A 17,123-nucleotide genomic window follows, 5' to 3' on the forward strand; every position below is an offset into this window, starting at 1 on the left:
AGGATAACCAATTGTTGTCTAAATACTAAGGATGCACCGTTACAGATACTAGTATCGGTATTGGTGCCAATACCGAGTATTTGGGCGCGTATGAGTATGAGTAATGCCCTCAATACTTGCCGGGCGGCAAGCCATTACACGCCGCCCGGCTTCCTGATTGGCCGGGAAATTGGCTCCATACTCCCTCATCACCAGGGAGCATGAAGCTGGCTTCCTGGCAAATCAGGAAGCCGGGGGGTGGGTAATGACTCGCCCCCTGGCTTCCTGATTGGCCGGGAAGCTGACTGGCTCCATACTCCCTCATCACCATGGAGCATAAAGCTGGACCCCCCCCCCCCACTGTAGTTTTCTGCAAGCAGCCTGTAGTGGGTGGGTCTGCTTCTCTCTACACAGGCTATGTGCAATACAGTGATGTTGTCACAGCTAATTTTACAAGGTAATGTATGGGTTTGCTCACAAATTGGTGCTCACAATATGAATTTATATCTTCTTTGGCTAATGATGAATATATTTGAATGACCTTTTTGTGCTGAAGTTCGGCTTTAAGCTCCACAGTCAAGTCAGATACTTTTTAATTTAGATATACTAAAAACAGAATGATATGTAAATACTTATAGTGTAGTTTTGCTTAGTATGAGGATAGTATACAAAAAGAGAAATAGAAGTCTAAAATGTAGCAGTTCCATTTTAGCTAGATGCACGCTGTGGGAAATAGCAAACATTTTTTACCAGTTCCAACTTGCCATGGAATCAATTGATTGCCCTTTAAGTATATAATACTTTACATATTTATTGCATGACTTTTGTACTGTAAATTTACACAGCAATATGCTTTGCTTCACACTGTTTACTTTTGTTACATGACATAGCTACTGCTACTGTACACAGTCAAATAAAAGTTGTAATTTGTACTAGTTTATTGTCCTTCAGTTTGTTATACATAGCAGCTGACACTAGGCATGTGCAGTGTGTCTAGTAAACAATATAAGGCAGTTATGCAGCAATTGCAGTTTACTTATGATGATAGTTGTTCCAATTAGAACATTAACATAATTGTTAACAGTGCTGCCTTGTGCCTGCCTTTTTTAATAAAAAGGAAATGGTCATTATATGTTGACAACTACAGTATAGTCTTACTAACTAATGATATTTTACATATTAATCCCTACCTAACACAATTAGTTATCACAAACACTGATTCAGACACTCCTGGCCAATAGGTTCCAAAGGAAAGGACTCAGACATGTTATAAAACCATATGCGAGCCATGACTCTCTCTTCCCTCTTGCATATGTCTAAACAGGAACCTGATTGTGCTATGGCCAAAGCCGTGTACAAATCTACAAATGGTCTCATTGTGCCTTCATATTTGACTACCTTTGGAGGTCTATGGCAAGCTTACTTTATGGAGTTTTCAAGTTCTCCCATTAATTCTGTGTGTTTGTTCCAAGTTCCAACTTCTTCCTAAGATACAAAACAAGGCAATAAGTAATTTGTGTCCCTGAATTACTGTGATAGGGTTATTAGATCCTAAGAAGTATGAGGGCCATGAACTACTATAGTTTATATTCATTGGTATTTAGTCGCCGCAAGAACACATACACATCAATTGGTTATAGGTTAATTCCAGGCAACAAAGTGAGACCAAACAGAGAGCTGCAGATGCTAGCCAAGAAACCTGCAAGTCTACTAAAGACAGCAAATACATTCAGGTAGGCCATAGACAGGCATATTGATGGGTCATTAGGTATCTGACGTTCCACAAACTTGAAAGGGATTTAGAAATAGATTACCAAAACACGTGTAAAAGATTTCCAATACGTCTCACCAGGCACTCATGTTCTCCCCTTTCACTTGAGAAAACTCTGTCCAGAGCTTCTGTATACTTAACAGTGTCTGCTTACAGTGCCAGTAAAAAGCTGGTCCATCTGAATTTTGCCAATATCTTCAGCTAGTGTATGTAGCCAGCTACATTTTCCAGAAAAAAAAGAGTAAGTCCACGTGGATGATGAGAAGCCTTATAAAACGCAAAGCTTTTTCTGACAAGGCTAACTAATAATGCATTTCTTATTGTACTGGTCTGAATTATTTACAGTACATACAAATATAGTATTTTAGTATGATATAGTTATCTGATTGGATGAGGAGCAGATTGTGATGTCACCACCCCTTGTCCAATCAAAGAATACTTTGTATTCATTCATAAAAATACTAGGCAGCCTCTGAATGGCTGCTGCGCCGAGCAAGCGACCCTTTGCGTTTTCAGAGCTGAGGGAAAGCCTCTCAGTACAGTGCCCTACAGAACTCGGAAAATCACTGTAAGTACTAAAATAGCTCTGGCTACTACAGTGCTTTAAAGAAGAACTCCAGGCACACATTTTCCTCACCCTTGTAGTAGGGCTACCCCTGCACTGCAAGGATTGAGTGCTTTTTTTGTCTAGAGATGAAAATAACAAAGATTTACTGTACTTACCTGAACTTTGGAGCCGCTCGCTGTTACACTGGTCCCTTCAGCCTTGCTCCCCCTCTGCTCCAGTGGTCTAAGGTCCTATGAGTTATCACGTCTTATACAGAGGGACATTTCATCGCTGGAGCGGAGGAAGAGACTGGCTGAAGGGACCGGTCTAGGAGCCAGCCGGCTACATAGTTACATAGTATTTGAGGTTGAATAAAGACATTAGTCCATCAAGTCCAACCTATTAGGATCTCATTCTTAGGAGTACCCGTACCCCTGTATATTACGGTCCCTTAGGAAATCGTCCAAAAGTTTCTTGAACAATCCCACACTCTTTGCTGAAATCACCGTCTGTGGCAGTGAGTTCCAGACCCTGACTGCTCTAACTGTGAAGAACTCCCTTCGCCTCTTGTGCTGGAATTTTTTTTCCACCAATTTTAGGTGGTGCCCTGTAGTTTTTGTACTGGAGTTAATTTTAAATAGTTTATCGCTAATGTTGCTACCACCATTGAACATCTTGTACATGGAAATCATATCCCCCCTTAATCTCCTCACCTCCAATGTGAACATGTTTAAATTTAGTAGCCTTGTCTCGTAGCTCTGGTCCTCCGTACCCCTAATTAGTTTGGTTGCCCTCCGCTGGACTTTTTCCAGCTCGAGGACATCTTTTCTTAGTACTGGTGACCAGAACTGGACCGCGTACTCCAGATGAGCTCGAACCAATGAGCTATAAAGTGGCAAAATTATAGACTTGTCCCTGCAATAGATCCCCTTTTTAATACAGGACAAAACCCTACTAGCTTTGTTTACAGCAGCCTGGCACTGCAAGCTACCTTTCAGTTTGTGGTCTACAATGACCCCCAAATCTTTCTCCATTTCTGACTTCCCTATCTCCATTTCTGACTTCCCTATCTCCATTTCTGAAGATCTGACTGTGAACTTCATGTCAGTATATCTTTTTTATTTTCATCCCCAGATGGTAGGCATAGGGTAGCCCCACTGCAAGGGTTAAGAGAATTTATGCACGGAGTTCTTCTTTGAAGGATCCCCAGGGGCTGATCGGGTACTCCATATACAAATTTACATTGGGCCAAGTTGGACCAATGTAAGTATGTAAATTAATGCATACTCAGAGCTTAGCTTTAAAAACAACTACCCAGCTCTAGTAACAAGTGTTCATGTATGAGCTTGCTAATAACATTGCTGTTTGCTGTGAATATTGTGCATCTAGCCTCCAGTAGGTACGGCACTCTTGTACACTCTCATAACTTACAAGCATTTTGAAATTTGGGCTCACATTTTGGACAGATAATATGTACATTGCCATTGAAGTGTACATGGCTGTAGTGTAATTAGAAGGAAATAATAATATCTCTTCAGTGATGTCCTTAGTTAGCCATTATAGTTCAGCTATACTATAGCTTTTCAAGTTCAGTTGAGAAAATGAATTGATTATCAGCTGTACATTTTCTATGCGTGTGCCTATAGGAGAGGAGGTAGCTGGCTACACGAATGTATGGATACCAATAAACCAATGGGGTGGCTGTTGCTGAGCACATTTCAAACCTGCTTCTGTAATATAAAGGACAACTGGTTGTTAGCCCCTTTCCCTATCCATAATATTTACATCCAAATAATTAAATAATGAATGTATTGAATCTATATTCAATTAATTAACATTTAACTTATTAATGTATTTTTTTTTAAAACAAACTTTATTCCTGTATGTCATCACATGCAGTCATTTCACTATTCTCTACAGTTCCCTTTCATTGCCATATTGTGTTCTCCATTTTATTTTTAAGCAAACTGCTTAGATAATTTGGTCTACAGGAGATATAAACTGTTACCAAATGTAAAATTGAAGCCTGTCATACTAGCATACAGCCTTAATGACGCAGAACAAATTAATTTAAATGGATTGTGTATATGTATGCATTCCTATTGATCTATTTTGTGCCTACAATTTATTGATACCAGCCATGACATATTGACCTTCCTAGAATTTCTTATGCCTATTTTAGGTAGCACATTATTTGTGTGTCCATAGAAACATCATCCTACTGTCTGTCAAGTCTCTTTCACTTAACAGCTAAACCTTAAGGTTTCCCAAACCTTAACATGTTAACGTACTATGAGGATTTGTTAATATTTGAATGTATGTTAAGCAAACATTCCTTCTTATGGAGTAGGAGTACCTCCAACATTGGTGTATTTTGTGAAGGAAGGGGGGACAGTATTGATTGCAAAGGAAAGAAATCCATCCTTGGCCTTGGGTTGTTGGGGAGATATTACTGTTTGTTCGTCATCTGACCATTATTGGCAGGATCAGGCTAGTGAACGTGAGTGATTTATATGCATTTAGCATGTGTTAGTCATGCATATGCCATGGTGTTTATCATGCATTGACATTGACATGTATGGAAGAATAAAAGAAAAGCATGCACTGACCTTAACTGATCTCAACTATCCTTTGGGTTATTGTTTTTAAAAGTAGTTCTTCTTTAGCTGTAGCAGCACATTATTACAAGCAGTATAATATAGTAATGATGTCCGCTTATATTTTTAAAGCAAACATACAAAGCTAATTTAGCCTGCATGTGCTTGTATCATGCAATTATGATTGTTACATGAACTGTTTTAGTAATCCTCTTGTCCTGCGCTGTCTTTTAATACTAGTTAGGATAATACAATAAAATTCAGCCCAAGCAAGCAATACAGTAATGTGCAGGAATAATTTACCTCTGACATCATAAATCTACTTAGATGTGTTCAAGACAATCACTGTAATGCAATACTGGCAAAGATCCAAAGTCCGGATAAAGATATTGCTATTAAAAGCTTTCTGGACAGAGATGCAGACTTGACTGTATCACGTTCATAAGGATACCTGTGCAATACATATAACCAGCAAAAGGCAACCTGGGGCAAGGATATCCTTCAGAAATGTGGTTTGTTCTCGTCTATAATATTATTATGTGTATTGTCTTCATGTAATGTCAACATACCACCAATGTAGTGTCTGCTCACTGTCGAAAGAGTAAGTAAATTCATAACAACCAATCTGTAAATGGTGCAGTGCCAATGAACATGTACAGATACCACACCTTGTCATTGCAATACATACACCGTACTCTGTCTGCAAAAGGTTCATGCAAACAGGAGATTGTATTGGGTTCCTTCAGATGTGTCAGATTGGAGATACTACTTACCATGCAAATTACTACATTTCTTGTGCATGTGTCAGTGCATGTCAATATGTTTCAATGTGTAGAAGCAGTTACCTCACTCTAAAGGGCAATCCTATACTGAACGTGTAACTCACTTATTAGTTTGCCTTGCATTTAATTGAAACAGACAGCTCCAAACTGCACACACTGCACTTTTATGCACACAATGCGAATGAACATAGTAAACAAGGTATGTATGGTATCACTGAATCAGAAATGGGGTTACATGTAATTGTAAAGAAGTGAAAATACAGTGCACAGGATTGTATACATTAATCTTCCTGTCCTATACACTGCAAATGCAGTTCACAGAATTGCACAAATGCATAACATTATCCTATACACTGCAAATGCAGATCACAGGATTGCACACATGCATAACATTATCCTATACACTGCAAACGCAGATCACAGGATTGCACACATGCATAACATTATCCTATACACTGCAAATGCAGATCACAGGATTGCACACATTCATAACATTATCCTATACACTGCAAATACAGATCACAGGATTGCACAAATACATAACATTATCATATACACTGCAAATGCAGATCACAGGATTGCACACATGCATAACATTATCCTATACACTGCAAACACAGTTCACAGGATTGCAGATGTGTGCAGTCCTATGTATTAGGACTACATAGGATAGGTGGTGTATAGGATTCTGAACATTCCTATGCACACGCCTAAAAGTCTCTTAGTGGGGAAAACAAAATAAATATAAAAAAATAAAAGGCTCTTTGGTGCAACTGGAAGAGATTTCTGGGTGATTGTAAAGCTGGCCATACACTGCAAAGGAGCAGGATGGAAAATGTTTCTTGAATGAAAAAAATTCTAACAGTGAATGTGGTTTTCGTTCAAAACGAAATTTCGATTGACATTTGTCAAGTGTCTGATGGCATTATCGGGTGGTAAAGAAAGATCATTCATACGAAAATTCCTTCGGAAATCTACCAGTGTATGGCCAGCTTTAGATTAGTTTTGTTGGAGGAGTGGGAATTGACCAAGAATCTCCCATATGAGTGATTGTTGAGTGATGAATCTCTTACTCCAATTGAAGGCATATGGAGGAGATTCATCACCAATAGTTACTGCTACTAAATAACATTTCAGCATTGTGCGACTGGGGGAGATTGATCAATCGGCCATAATACTCAAAGTCTCTTATGTAGCAGCTCACATATAAGTAATGTCATACAAACATGACATCATGTCATGAGATTGTATTAGTTTAATTGGGTTACTAAATATCACTCATGTAACTTTATACATACTGTGACTGATTAACGCACGATACAGTGCAATGCACATGCCGTGCATTACAGTGGCAGGTGCATTGCGTTACCATTCATTTGAATGGTGCCCCAAACGCGCCTGTCGGCTGCAATGCACTTGACCGCACTGCAACGGGTGGTACTGATTAATGCATGGTCTTGGTGTGAACAGGCCCTCACACACTAAATTGCAGCCATCAGGACATAGGCCACTCCTCTTAGAGGTAAGTTATGTCCCTGGTGCTGTATACCCCCCAAAAAAACTAAACTTCAGCTTTAAAGCTCAACGCTAGCCAAAACCTTTTTGTGTGGAGGGTGTAAAATCTCAGCCAATGTTTTATTACTGTGGCCCTATTTGGGAGATTTTGTCTTACTTCCTGTCTTTTTGATGATTGCCGGGACAGGAAGTGAGGGAAAATCTCACATTCTGTCAAATTGAGGGTGTAAAGCTGGTCATACACTGTATTTTTTCCGTTCGACTTGCGGACTGAATGAATTAAAACAGATTCCTCCATTCATGCGTAACAGCATGGATGGATGCATCGCTTGCTGTATCCTGACAGTGGCCAGTGTGCTGCTGTTAGAATACCCGATTGGCTGCCATAACTTTTAACCCAAACATTTTCATTCCGGGTCCATCGATTTTTAGATTTGAAGGATACTGGACAAAATGGTGCCAACAGGGGCACCCACCGAATGAATTTCAGCCGGTTTGTCATGAAATGGCCAAAATTCATACACTGTATGGCCTGAAAACGAAGGAACAAACAAGAAGCGAAGGAAAATCCCCCAACTGAATCCAGGCAGTAATAAAAACACATTTTCTCTAATTAACGTTTTAGGGTCTGTTGTCATGCAGCAAACCTCATGCATTTTGCTGCAGTATTGTGACATTGCAAGTAGAAGTCTTATTATTTGCTATGAGACTGGTTCACATTTATGCAATGCAGTTTAGTGTGAAAGGGAAAGCTACATGATATGGGCTCATTCACACCTATACTTGTGCATTACCACATATGCTGCATGGACGCAGAACAGTGGAATCCAGCATATCTTTGAGTCATCTCATTTTCTTTCACAGCTCTTCAAAATGTAATCCAAGCCAACTACTTGAATGGAATTCCAGACCTATTGAACAGGTTTAGTTTGTGTCTAGCACATGCACTTTACAATATATACAATTTTCCCAAACAAAGCTCACAGTTACTGTTAGAAGTTAGTTCATTCAGGTAAGAAACTTGAAAAATGTTCCATCCTGCTCCTTCGATTTTCATCATCACTGAAAGTTAATTAGATTCGAATAGGAAAATTGAATGAACGTCCTGAAAATGAACAAGGCCAGCGTTAGAATCTTTGTCTGCATTTAAAGGAGAACTATGGGGTTAAGGCTTTCCCCCATAGTTCTCCTTAGGGTAACGGGAGGACACAAACTAGCGTCCTCCAGGGGAATCCAGCCCCTCCCCTGTCATGGCAGAGAGCCGTGACAGGATCAAGAGGTGAGCGAACGCCGGTATGTGTTCGCTCACCTCCCGATCTACTGAGCCGACCTGTGACAGTCTCATTGTCACAGGTCGGCTAGAACTATGAGGTGAGTGAAAAGCTACCCCCTGCACTGAAAGGTGAATTTCTCATTTATGTCTAGGGGTTTTGTGTTACTTACCTGATCCCCGCTCCTCTGTCAGTCAGTGCTCACCTCTCTTTTCTCTGTGGCACGAGGACTGTCTCTTGGCATCCTCACGTATAATGCAGATCAATGGGCTCTGCATTAGATGTGAGGAGGTCAGCGGGTCTCTGACCTCTGAGTCTGCGCGTACCGGCCTTGAAGCCAGCAGGAGCAGGTATCAGGTAAGTAAACCTCGTTTACAAAGGTAGCCTACACAAGAACCAGCAGGTAATCCTTGCAGTGTGGGGGCAGCCCCACTGGAAGGACAAGGTTTTTGTCAACTGACATTCCCAAACTGGAGCTGAAGGGTACTTTAAGAAAGCTTCTTGAAGCTTACCAAAAATGTTGTATTCACACTGCTCTTATGCAACCGGAAGTCCATGTGAGCTAGGCCTTAGATTTCTTTGGTTCAGCCCACAGGCAGAAACCAAAGAAATCTATTAGTGTATGGCCAGCTTTAGGGTGAGGAAGATTAGATCCTCTCTCAGGATTTTTTGTGGTCTCCATGCAGGAGATTCCCCTCACTTCCTGTCTAGCTGACAGGTTTCAGAACAAAAAGACAAGATAAATCTCTTCTATGCATAAGACAGACAACATCAAGGGTGTTATAAATCATCTGCCCTGACATATGTTGGCTAAATGCTGCTTGCATGACATTCTTGTCAGTAGATGGAGCTGAGAAGCATAGGAATTCCTATGCTCTTTGGCTCCATCTAGTGGTAAGAATGCTGTGCTACTGGCATTCTGCCAGTGTATGTCGGGGTGGATGATTTATTAACCCTCCTCTTAAAGTCTGATAAACAAATACCTGGATGTATGTATGTAAAACTGGAGCATCAGATTCTGGGCCCGTTCGCATTGAAACACTTAGTTTTAGCGAGTGGGCTAGTGCGTGGTAGCAGCTCCTGCAGTATGTGGTGTATTGCACAATGGCGGAGCTGTCACTGTTTACATTTTTTAAAAACTTTAATGGTAGTGTACAATGCGTACATTCCATGTAGTGCGCTCATCTGCCGGGTGATGACTTTCAGGGGCATCCTGTGTGCTGTGAAAAAATGCACACTGCCCATCACACTTGTGTTGTGGTGTGACCAGGGCACATAGAAAACAATTGTTTATTATGTGTCCTAGCGGCGACCTGCATTTTTCTTATGCTACAGGTCACAGCTATAGTGTGAATGAGCCCTAAACGTCAGCTTGTTCAATTAAACTTAACCCCTTCATGACTGAGGCCCTTTTTTCCATTTTTGCACCCATGTTATATTCCACATTTTAGGCCTGAAAATGACGTAAAACCCCCCAACATTATATATTTTCTGAATGCCAAGACCCTATAGAATAAAATGGTGGTAGTTGAAAATTTTTATGTTGCGCAATATTAGCGCAACTCCTTATTAAGGGGGGGGGCGGCCCCTTCTTCGGGACGCAGAAGCGATCTGGCGACAGGTAAGTCGCCAGGATCGCTTCTGTTGTAAAGCCGACAGTCGGCTCTACAAGTTTAAACAGAGTCCCGGGGGCAAAAGTCGCCGGGAGTCTATTTAAACAGCCCCGATGCTGGCGACGTACACTGTACGTCGTCAGTCACGAAGGGGTTAATAAATAAAAGCTGGAAGCTGATTGGTTGCCATGTACAGCTGCTGGTCTAAAGCTGGCCATACACTGTAATATTTTCTTCATTCAACCTGCGGGCTGAATGAGGAAAATATAACATATTCTTCCCTCAAGATTAATCGATTATTGAAAAAGTTGACAACTTTTTCAATAATCGATTATAATCGATTATGTCGATTAGTCGTTGCAGCCCTACCTGATTGCATACAGCCCAATAGAAAAAAGTTGCGCGATTAGTCGTGCAATATCGCACATATTAATTGGGCGGAAAATCGCACGATTTTCATGTCGCTCAGTATGAATGTGGCCTAAGAGCTGTGATCAAGGAATCTCCTGCTGTTTGCATTGTATTCTGATGGAGGCCACCGGCTGCCATCAGAATACCCAAACAGATCCAGCAGCAGCTCATTGGCTGGCTGCTCTGTTCCATGGAAGATTTTCCATCTGGCTCTTTCGATCAGCTGATCGAGGAATGCCAGCAGAAAGGGTGCTCACAGCAGCACCCACTGTACGAAAATCGTAGTGTATGGCTAGCCTTATGCTCCAGTGACACCTAGGCATTTCCTTGCTCAAAGCTAAGCGCGGCACAATGCTCAAGACAAGGAATCGCATTCCTTGTCTTGTCTTGAGGAATCCCATTCCGTGTCTGTGGCCCCTGTTCACACCTGCGTTTTGTCTCACAAAGTTTCTCATTGATGTCTGTGGGACCAAAAAGCACTGTACACTGCCAAAGAATAGCTCATAATCGTTTTTCTGATTGCGTCAAAGCGCTTATGTGTGAACAGGGGCCATAGAAATTAATGGGATTCCTTGTCTTGAGAGTTTTGTTGTGCTTACCTTTGAGCAACAAAACGCCTAAGTGTGAACGGGAACTTAGGGCCTGTTCACTGTAGCTCTTCCGTTACTTCAGCGTTTTAGCGGAAGGGCTACTGTGAACAGGCCCTAAGTGTGTTGTGGCAGCACTGGCGGCGTGTTTACTTTTGTTTTCTTTCTATAACTTTATGTGGAGTGTACAATGTGTACACTCTATTCAGACCCCCAACAAATGTTACCTATGTCTCAGATTCACGCCACAATGCGGGTGTGATGGAGCAGTGTGCTGCGATACATGCTGCATTTGAGTGCACTGGATGCCACTGCTGGGGGCCGTGTGACCTGTGTTACCTCAGCATGTGTGAATAGGCCCTCAGTCATTTTCTCGTGACAAACACACAACTGCATTGGCTGTATCAGCTAATGGAAGGAAAGCACAAGTAAATGTTTGCACTTTTTAAGGCATTTTCAGTCTAGAACCAGCACTGCACACTTGTGTTTTATTAAATGTGACTAAAAAGTAAAGGAGACAGGCTCAGCCTGTGATGAAATGAAAGCTGTGTGTGATTGTGTAGAGATTACAGGGGGGACTGAATGAGTTGCAGTCATCACAGACAGAGCAGGCAGATGATGGGAACCTCGGCAAGCTGAGCTGATCAGAGGAGGGGCTTGGTGTGGGGAGCTGGCCTAGGAACTTCCCTCTCCACCCCTCTCTAGTCTGAGCTGCTCGAGGTTATTGAAAGGCGCACAGGGCTGGAGAGAGCTGTCCAGGCTGAACGGACACATCCCAGGCTACACATAAACACCCTCCATGCTGACACTGGACTAAGGAAACATCCACAGGGGAAGGGCGCTGGCTGCAAGCAAGGTATGTCTACTAGCAACTTTCAGCGCACATGTCAGTCAGCAGCCTTATGATCTCTGTGTGTTGTTCATACCATGATGGTCAACTTCACAATTCATCACATACTGCACAGGACAAGTCTCTTTGTGTTTGCTGGGGATGTTTGCATGGATCGGAGGAGATCAGTGCATGGATTACAAGTATTGGAGTTCTGTGACATGTTTTGATTGTGCATCACTGCTGGAGGAAACAATGATTGTGTGTTTGTGTGTGTACATATATGTTTGTGATGTATTTTAATATTTATTTATGATCCATGCACCTTCCTCAATATAGATCTATGATCAGACAGGGAGTAGTGTGTAGCATATGGGAGCACATTGTTATCATGTGTTGTTGTGCTGCACATGGTTGTTGTGTGTGTCTATCTGTGTGATTGTGGGGAAGTTTGTGATGTGGAAGAGCAGATCTTATCAGAAGAGGACAGGAGGGCTTGTGCCATCTGGGTCACCTTTTGATCACTCCAGGGATCCAGGACGGTAGACTCTCAATCACACCCGCCCCACCTCCTCTGTTTTATGATCTGTCTTTGCAGTTATTTCTGGATGTACAGTCAATTCCATGCAGCCCCCTGCCATTGTTCTAATGTCAGTAACGGTGATGTTTTACTATATAGGAAATGGGTCTGGTTAGAGCAGTGTGACAGTCAAGTGACCGCACAGCTACTGACAGGTCTACAGCAAATAAGAACTTTACAATTTGTCACTTTGAAAGGCGAAATCGAAAGCAAAAAAAGGCTTTAATCATCTTCACTGCTGGGGATGAAAAATAATAATTATTATTATATGTTATTAGTAGGAAACAAAATATATATTTTTTTAAATGGCAACATCAGCAGAAGATTCTGTTTACCTTTATCAGAAATATGGAACAAAGGAGTAGAGGAAAGCTCAGAGCGGTTTTATAAATAAGCAAAACCATTAGGAATATTGATAGTGGAAAAAAAAAAATATCTATGGCCAAAACTTTTTGTTTTGTTTTGCACAGAGTAGGGAAGGGATTCAAACTGCTACTAGATTATTTTTGTGTGGTTTGTGGCCCATTTGACACTTTTTCCATCATTTCCCATCATTCAGATGCAACTGGAATTTTGAGGAAATCCCCCAAAGTGAGGGAAATTCCCTATAGCTTACCATACACTTCTAGATTTCTTTCATTCAGCCCCGCATGTTGAACTGGAGAAATCTCTACATTCCCTCATCCCTGCTAAACAGCATGGATGGAGAAGTCTTCCCTTGCACTGGTGCCCACGGCTGTCAGAATACCCGAACAGTGACTGCATCTGATTTGGTTGCAAACAGTGATCGACCGAGAATAACACCTGACTCTTTCGGTTTTGTAATCGAACTTTGTCGAGCTGGGTGGTGCCAGCAGTATCAGTCAGCCATGACTTGCATTCTGGCTGATTCAGCAGCCAAAATTTAAACTGCATGGCCAGCTTTTGACGGGTGTCCCCATTGGAAGATTTGCTGTTACCACTTGTTCTGACGACAACTGTATAATTTTCAATTTCCCCCTGCCATTAGTACGATTTTCAGAGACAGCAATACAAAACTTGACAGAAGGTCTAATCCGTCACCATTCTATCTAACATTAAAAAAAAAAAAAAAGGGTTTGCCTACAGATGCACTTTAAATAGCGCTTTGTGTGAATAGGGCCCCCCAATGTAGCTAAACCATGCTACATGCTGCTTCCAGGAACATGTTGCTGTGTGAGTGAGGCTCCAAGGATTTCCCATCGTCTACCATGTGCACAAACATAAACACGGCGCCCCATTTGTAGCCAATGTGTTCTCTTCACTTTATTTGTTTAGGTTTTATGTGACATGTTTGGTTTAGGTTTTCCTAAATGTATACCCTATTGTTCTAGTTGTTAACATTGTGTGAGTGCTGGAAGTGATCTGGTCTGTGGACAGTAAAGAGACACATCTAATAGCATATTGTGATTTCAGCATATTTCGGCTTTTGTATCTGATGGCTGAAGCACATAATTCATTCTAGTCCGCCTTAAATAATAATGAATAATCTTAACAGCATAACGTAAGAATGTTTAATAGTTAATCAATCTGATGCCTGCGATTGAATGATTATTGTGGTGTCTATGCAGTGCTAATGCCTCATCATCATCTGCAGACCTGTGTCCTGTGATAATAGATATTGTCGATCTGGTAGATACATTTGTCTTAAAGGTTGTTATACTTCAGTGTCCTAATTTTGGGTTATTCGGCACTCACTTAACCCCCATTCACACCTAAGCAATGTGAAGCATGTTTCCAGGAGTGCTTCAAAGCTCAACACTCTGATTTCCATGTTATTTTTTTGTGCCCTTTCACATATGAGCATTGATCGACATCAGTACAAGAACTCCTTTGGGGCATGATCGTGTGTTTTTGACCCCAATAGACTTCAGTGGGAGTGCCTGAGAAACCAGCTTTCCATGGGCTAAGCTCCCATTCACAATTGTAAATTCCCGCATCATGTTTCTGCACGTTCATTTCAATGGGCTGCTCTATTCACCACAAACGTGGCATCTTTTGGAGCGTCTTGCGTTTTTTTGCATCTTTTCAAAAAATGTACGATTAATCTCATTGTTAAGTGAAACTCATTAGGAGGCGGAGGTTCAGGTAACTTTGCCACCTTTCAAATAAAGAAGGGAGCTGCTTGACGTCCTCTGCCAAATCCTATACCGGAACCGTGGTGCTCAGTGAAAGTAAACTTAGACGAATGAACTCCAAGCTTAAGGAAACCGGACTCAAACGATAATCTTGGTGTGGCATAAAAACAGCATACAGAACCTTGCTGACGCATTTCAACCCTACAAACAGGCCTTAGTCCCAACATTTCCACCTTTACCGGATGGATTAATATCAGCTTTTATCTTGGACTACGGCTTCCCTTTTCTCTACAATGGCTGCACATTGAGCAGAGGATGGATTGCTCGGGGAGCTAGCACCTGTGGTTGGGTGTATACAGGCATCGTACATCTGCCGTGGAGCATTTTGACCATTTGAGCACAACTTGTTTAGTGTGTTTGGGGTGCCATTAACATTGACTGGGACTGCAAGCATGAAACACATTTCTAAGCATTATAAAAGTGTGAATGAGCGGCTGAAACACGTATGTACAAACAAAAAAGAACTGTGAAAAATTACCAAAGACGCCTATGCTAAAGTGTGAATGTAAATGAAAACATACAGACTCGGCTCATAATACTTGACTTGCCCAAACATGTTTCAGCGGTTGGATCTCTCTATTGCTTGTGACTTGTCAAGACTATCCGGTACATAGGGTTCATAAGCCAAAAACAACCTGTGCAGTTTTGCCACAATCCTTTTAAATGTCATTGATGTAGGAAAAAGAAAGGTCCGCTTATTCTGTTCCTCTGCAATTTACGTCACGCGAAAGGAAGGTTTGCATATTGATCCTGTATCAATGAATACTCTGTACAGCACCATAATAGTTCTTCCTTGTGTGGATGTTACATTGATTTTTCTTGCTCCAGGATTGTGACTCGGCACGATGGAATTCAGGTAGACACAGGAAACTGGAATTTGTAAAAGGTGGCTAGTATTGGCAGCCACCATATCTCTCTTATGACCGGTTTACTCCATTGCTTAAACTTGTACTCAGTGCCTGCTGCGTGCCAGCCTGGTCCCCAATGCTTCTTCTTTAAAAATATTTGTATATGTATGCCAGTAAGCGTGCCAAAACCACATTCCAAGGGTCTTTTTTTTTTTTTGTTCAAATTCGCCGGCTGAACCAAACAATTGAACAGATTCCTCCATCAACACTTATGAGCATTGATCAAGGAATCCCCCGCTGTCATCTTTGTATTCCGACATTGGGTGGTGGATACTGTCACTATACCTGAACAGAGGCAGCAGCACATTGGCTGTTCTCTCCGAAGATTCTCCGACTGGCTCCTTGGATCAATGACACCCTCTGTATGAATTTTGGCCGGTTCCGCAAGAACCAGCTGAAATTCTCAGTGTATGGCCACGTTAAGACTCTCTAGCTGGCAGTTACATGCTGACTTTATCATATACCCAATAGCTCTGCATTGTATGTAAGGACAATGAGGGACTGCCCATAAACCAGAGTGTCGGCGAGAACAGCTGAGCACTGAAGTCTGCTGAAGCAAAGAATAAAGTAAGTATTATACCTTATTCCACTACCCCTAGACTTAATAAGCATTTATCCTGCATAGGTAGTTTTTGTGTTATTTTCAAAGTTCAGCTTTTAGAAGGTGAGTTGGGGTGCTATTTAGAATCAATAGCACCACACCAACATGCACCGTGTACTTTACCATAAGCAGGCTGGAAACTCTTTCCCTTGTGACTACACCCCCTATCTACAAGATAAGAGATGCTCTTTGCAAAAAAAAAAAGCCACAAGTCTTTTTGGATTCAAAATGCTGTCTGCATGACTCAGCACTTCCTCTTAGTATTAGTCAGTGGCCCTACTTCATCGTCCCTGCCATGCGTTCCTCTCTGGCCAGCAATGACTCTTAAGCTGGGTATACACGCTCGAATTTCAGCTGGTTCTTGATGAATGGGACGCAATTTGAAGAGTGGGTGCCGGCACCTTTCCGACCAGCATCCCTCAATCAGCTGATCGAAGTAGCATGTTGGAAAATTCTCGGCCGAACAGAGCAAGCAGCAGTGGCTGCTGTCAGCACAGGATGTAAACAGCGGAGATTGCTCGATCAGTGCTCATAAGTATTATTAGAGGAATCGGCTCTATTTTCAACCTGCTGGCTGAACGAAGAAAAAAAAAACGTGTATACCCAACTTTAGTCAAAGTATTGAGCCAATAGGATTGTGTGTAAGGGAGTGGACCACATGCAACACTAACTGGTGGAACCTTGGCATTCTTGGGCGACAGAATAGAGCACTACGGTGCTAGAGCCCCTCAAGTACTGACGGGTGTACATAAAAAATATAAAACCTGGAAAAACTTGTTTAACCAATTGAAGTTTATTATGTTTGGTCATTGAAGTGATGATTTGCATTGTACAGTATGTGGGAGTGTTTTTCTGCCTTTTGACTTTTCAGATAAAATCATTGACTAAGAGTAAACAATACACATTCCGTTGGAGTCCTTGAAAGGGATGGGCAACCTCTAATGTATCTGTTGCTATTCCTTTTTTATACTGCTAG

General features: G+C 41.7%; 1 protein-coding gene across 1 annotated transcript in view; it reads left to right on the forward strand.

Moving 5' to 3' along the window:
* The first annotated feature begins 11,778 nt into the window (after nt 1–11,778).
* The window catches only part of FAM107B (family with sequence similarity 107 member B), a 54,144-nt gene continuing 48,799 nt past the window's right edge, over nt 11,779–17,123 (forward strand). The window contains exon 1 of the mRNA XM_018565046.1: nt 11,779–11,929. The gene's annotated coding sequence lies outside the window, so the exon portion shown is untranslated. The remainder of the gene's footprint in view (nt 11,930–17,123) is intronic.

This window comes from Nanorana parkeri, unplaced genomic scaffold (assembly GCF_000935625.1).
Source record: "Nanorana parkeri isolate BGI_ZX_2015 unplaced genomic scaffold, ASM93562v1 scaffold808, whole genome shotgun sequence".
In the NCBI taxonomy this organism is placed as follows: domain Eukaryota; kingdom Metazoa; phylum Chordata; class Amphibia; order Anura; family Dicroglossidae; genus Nanorana; species Nanorana parkeri.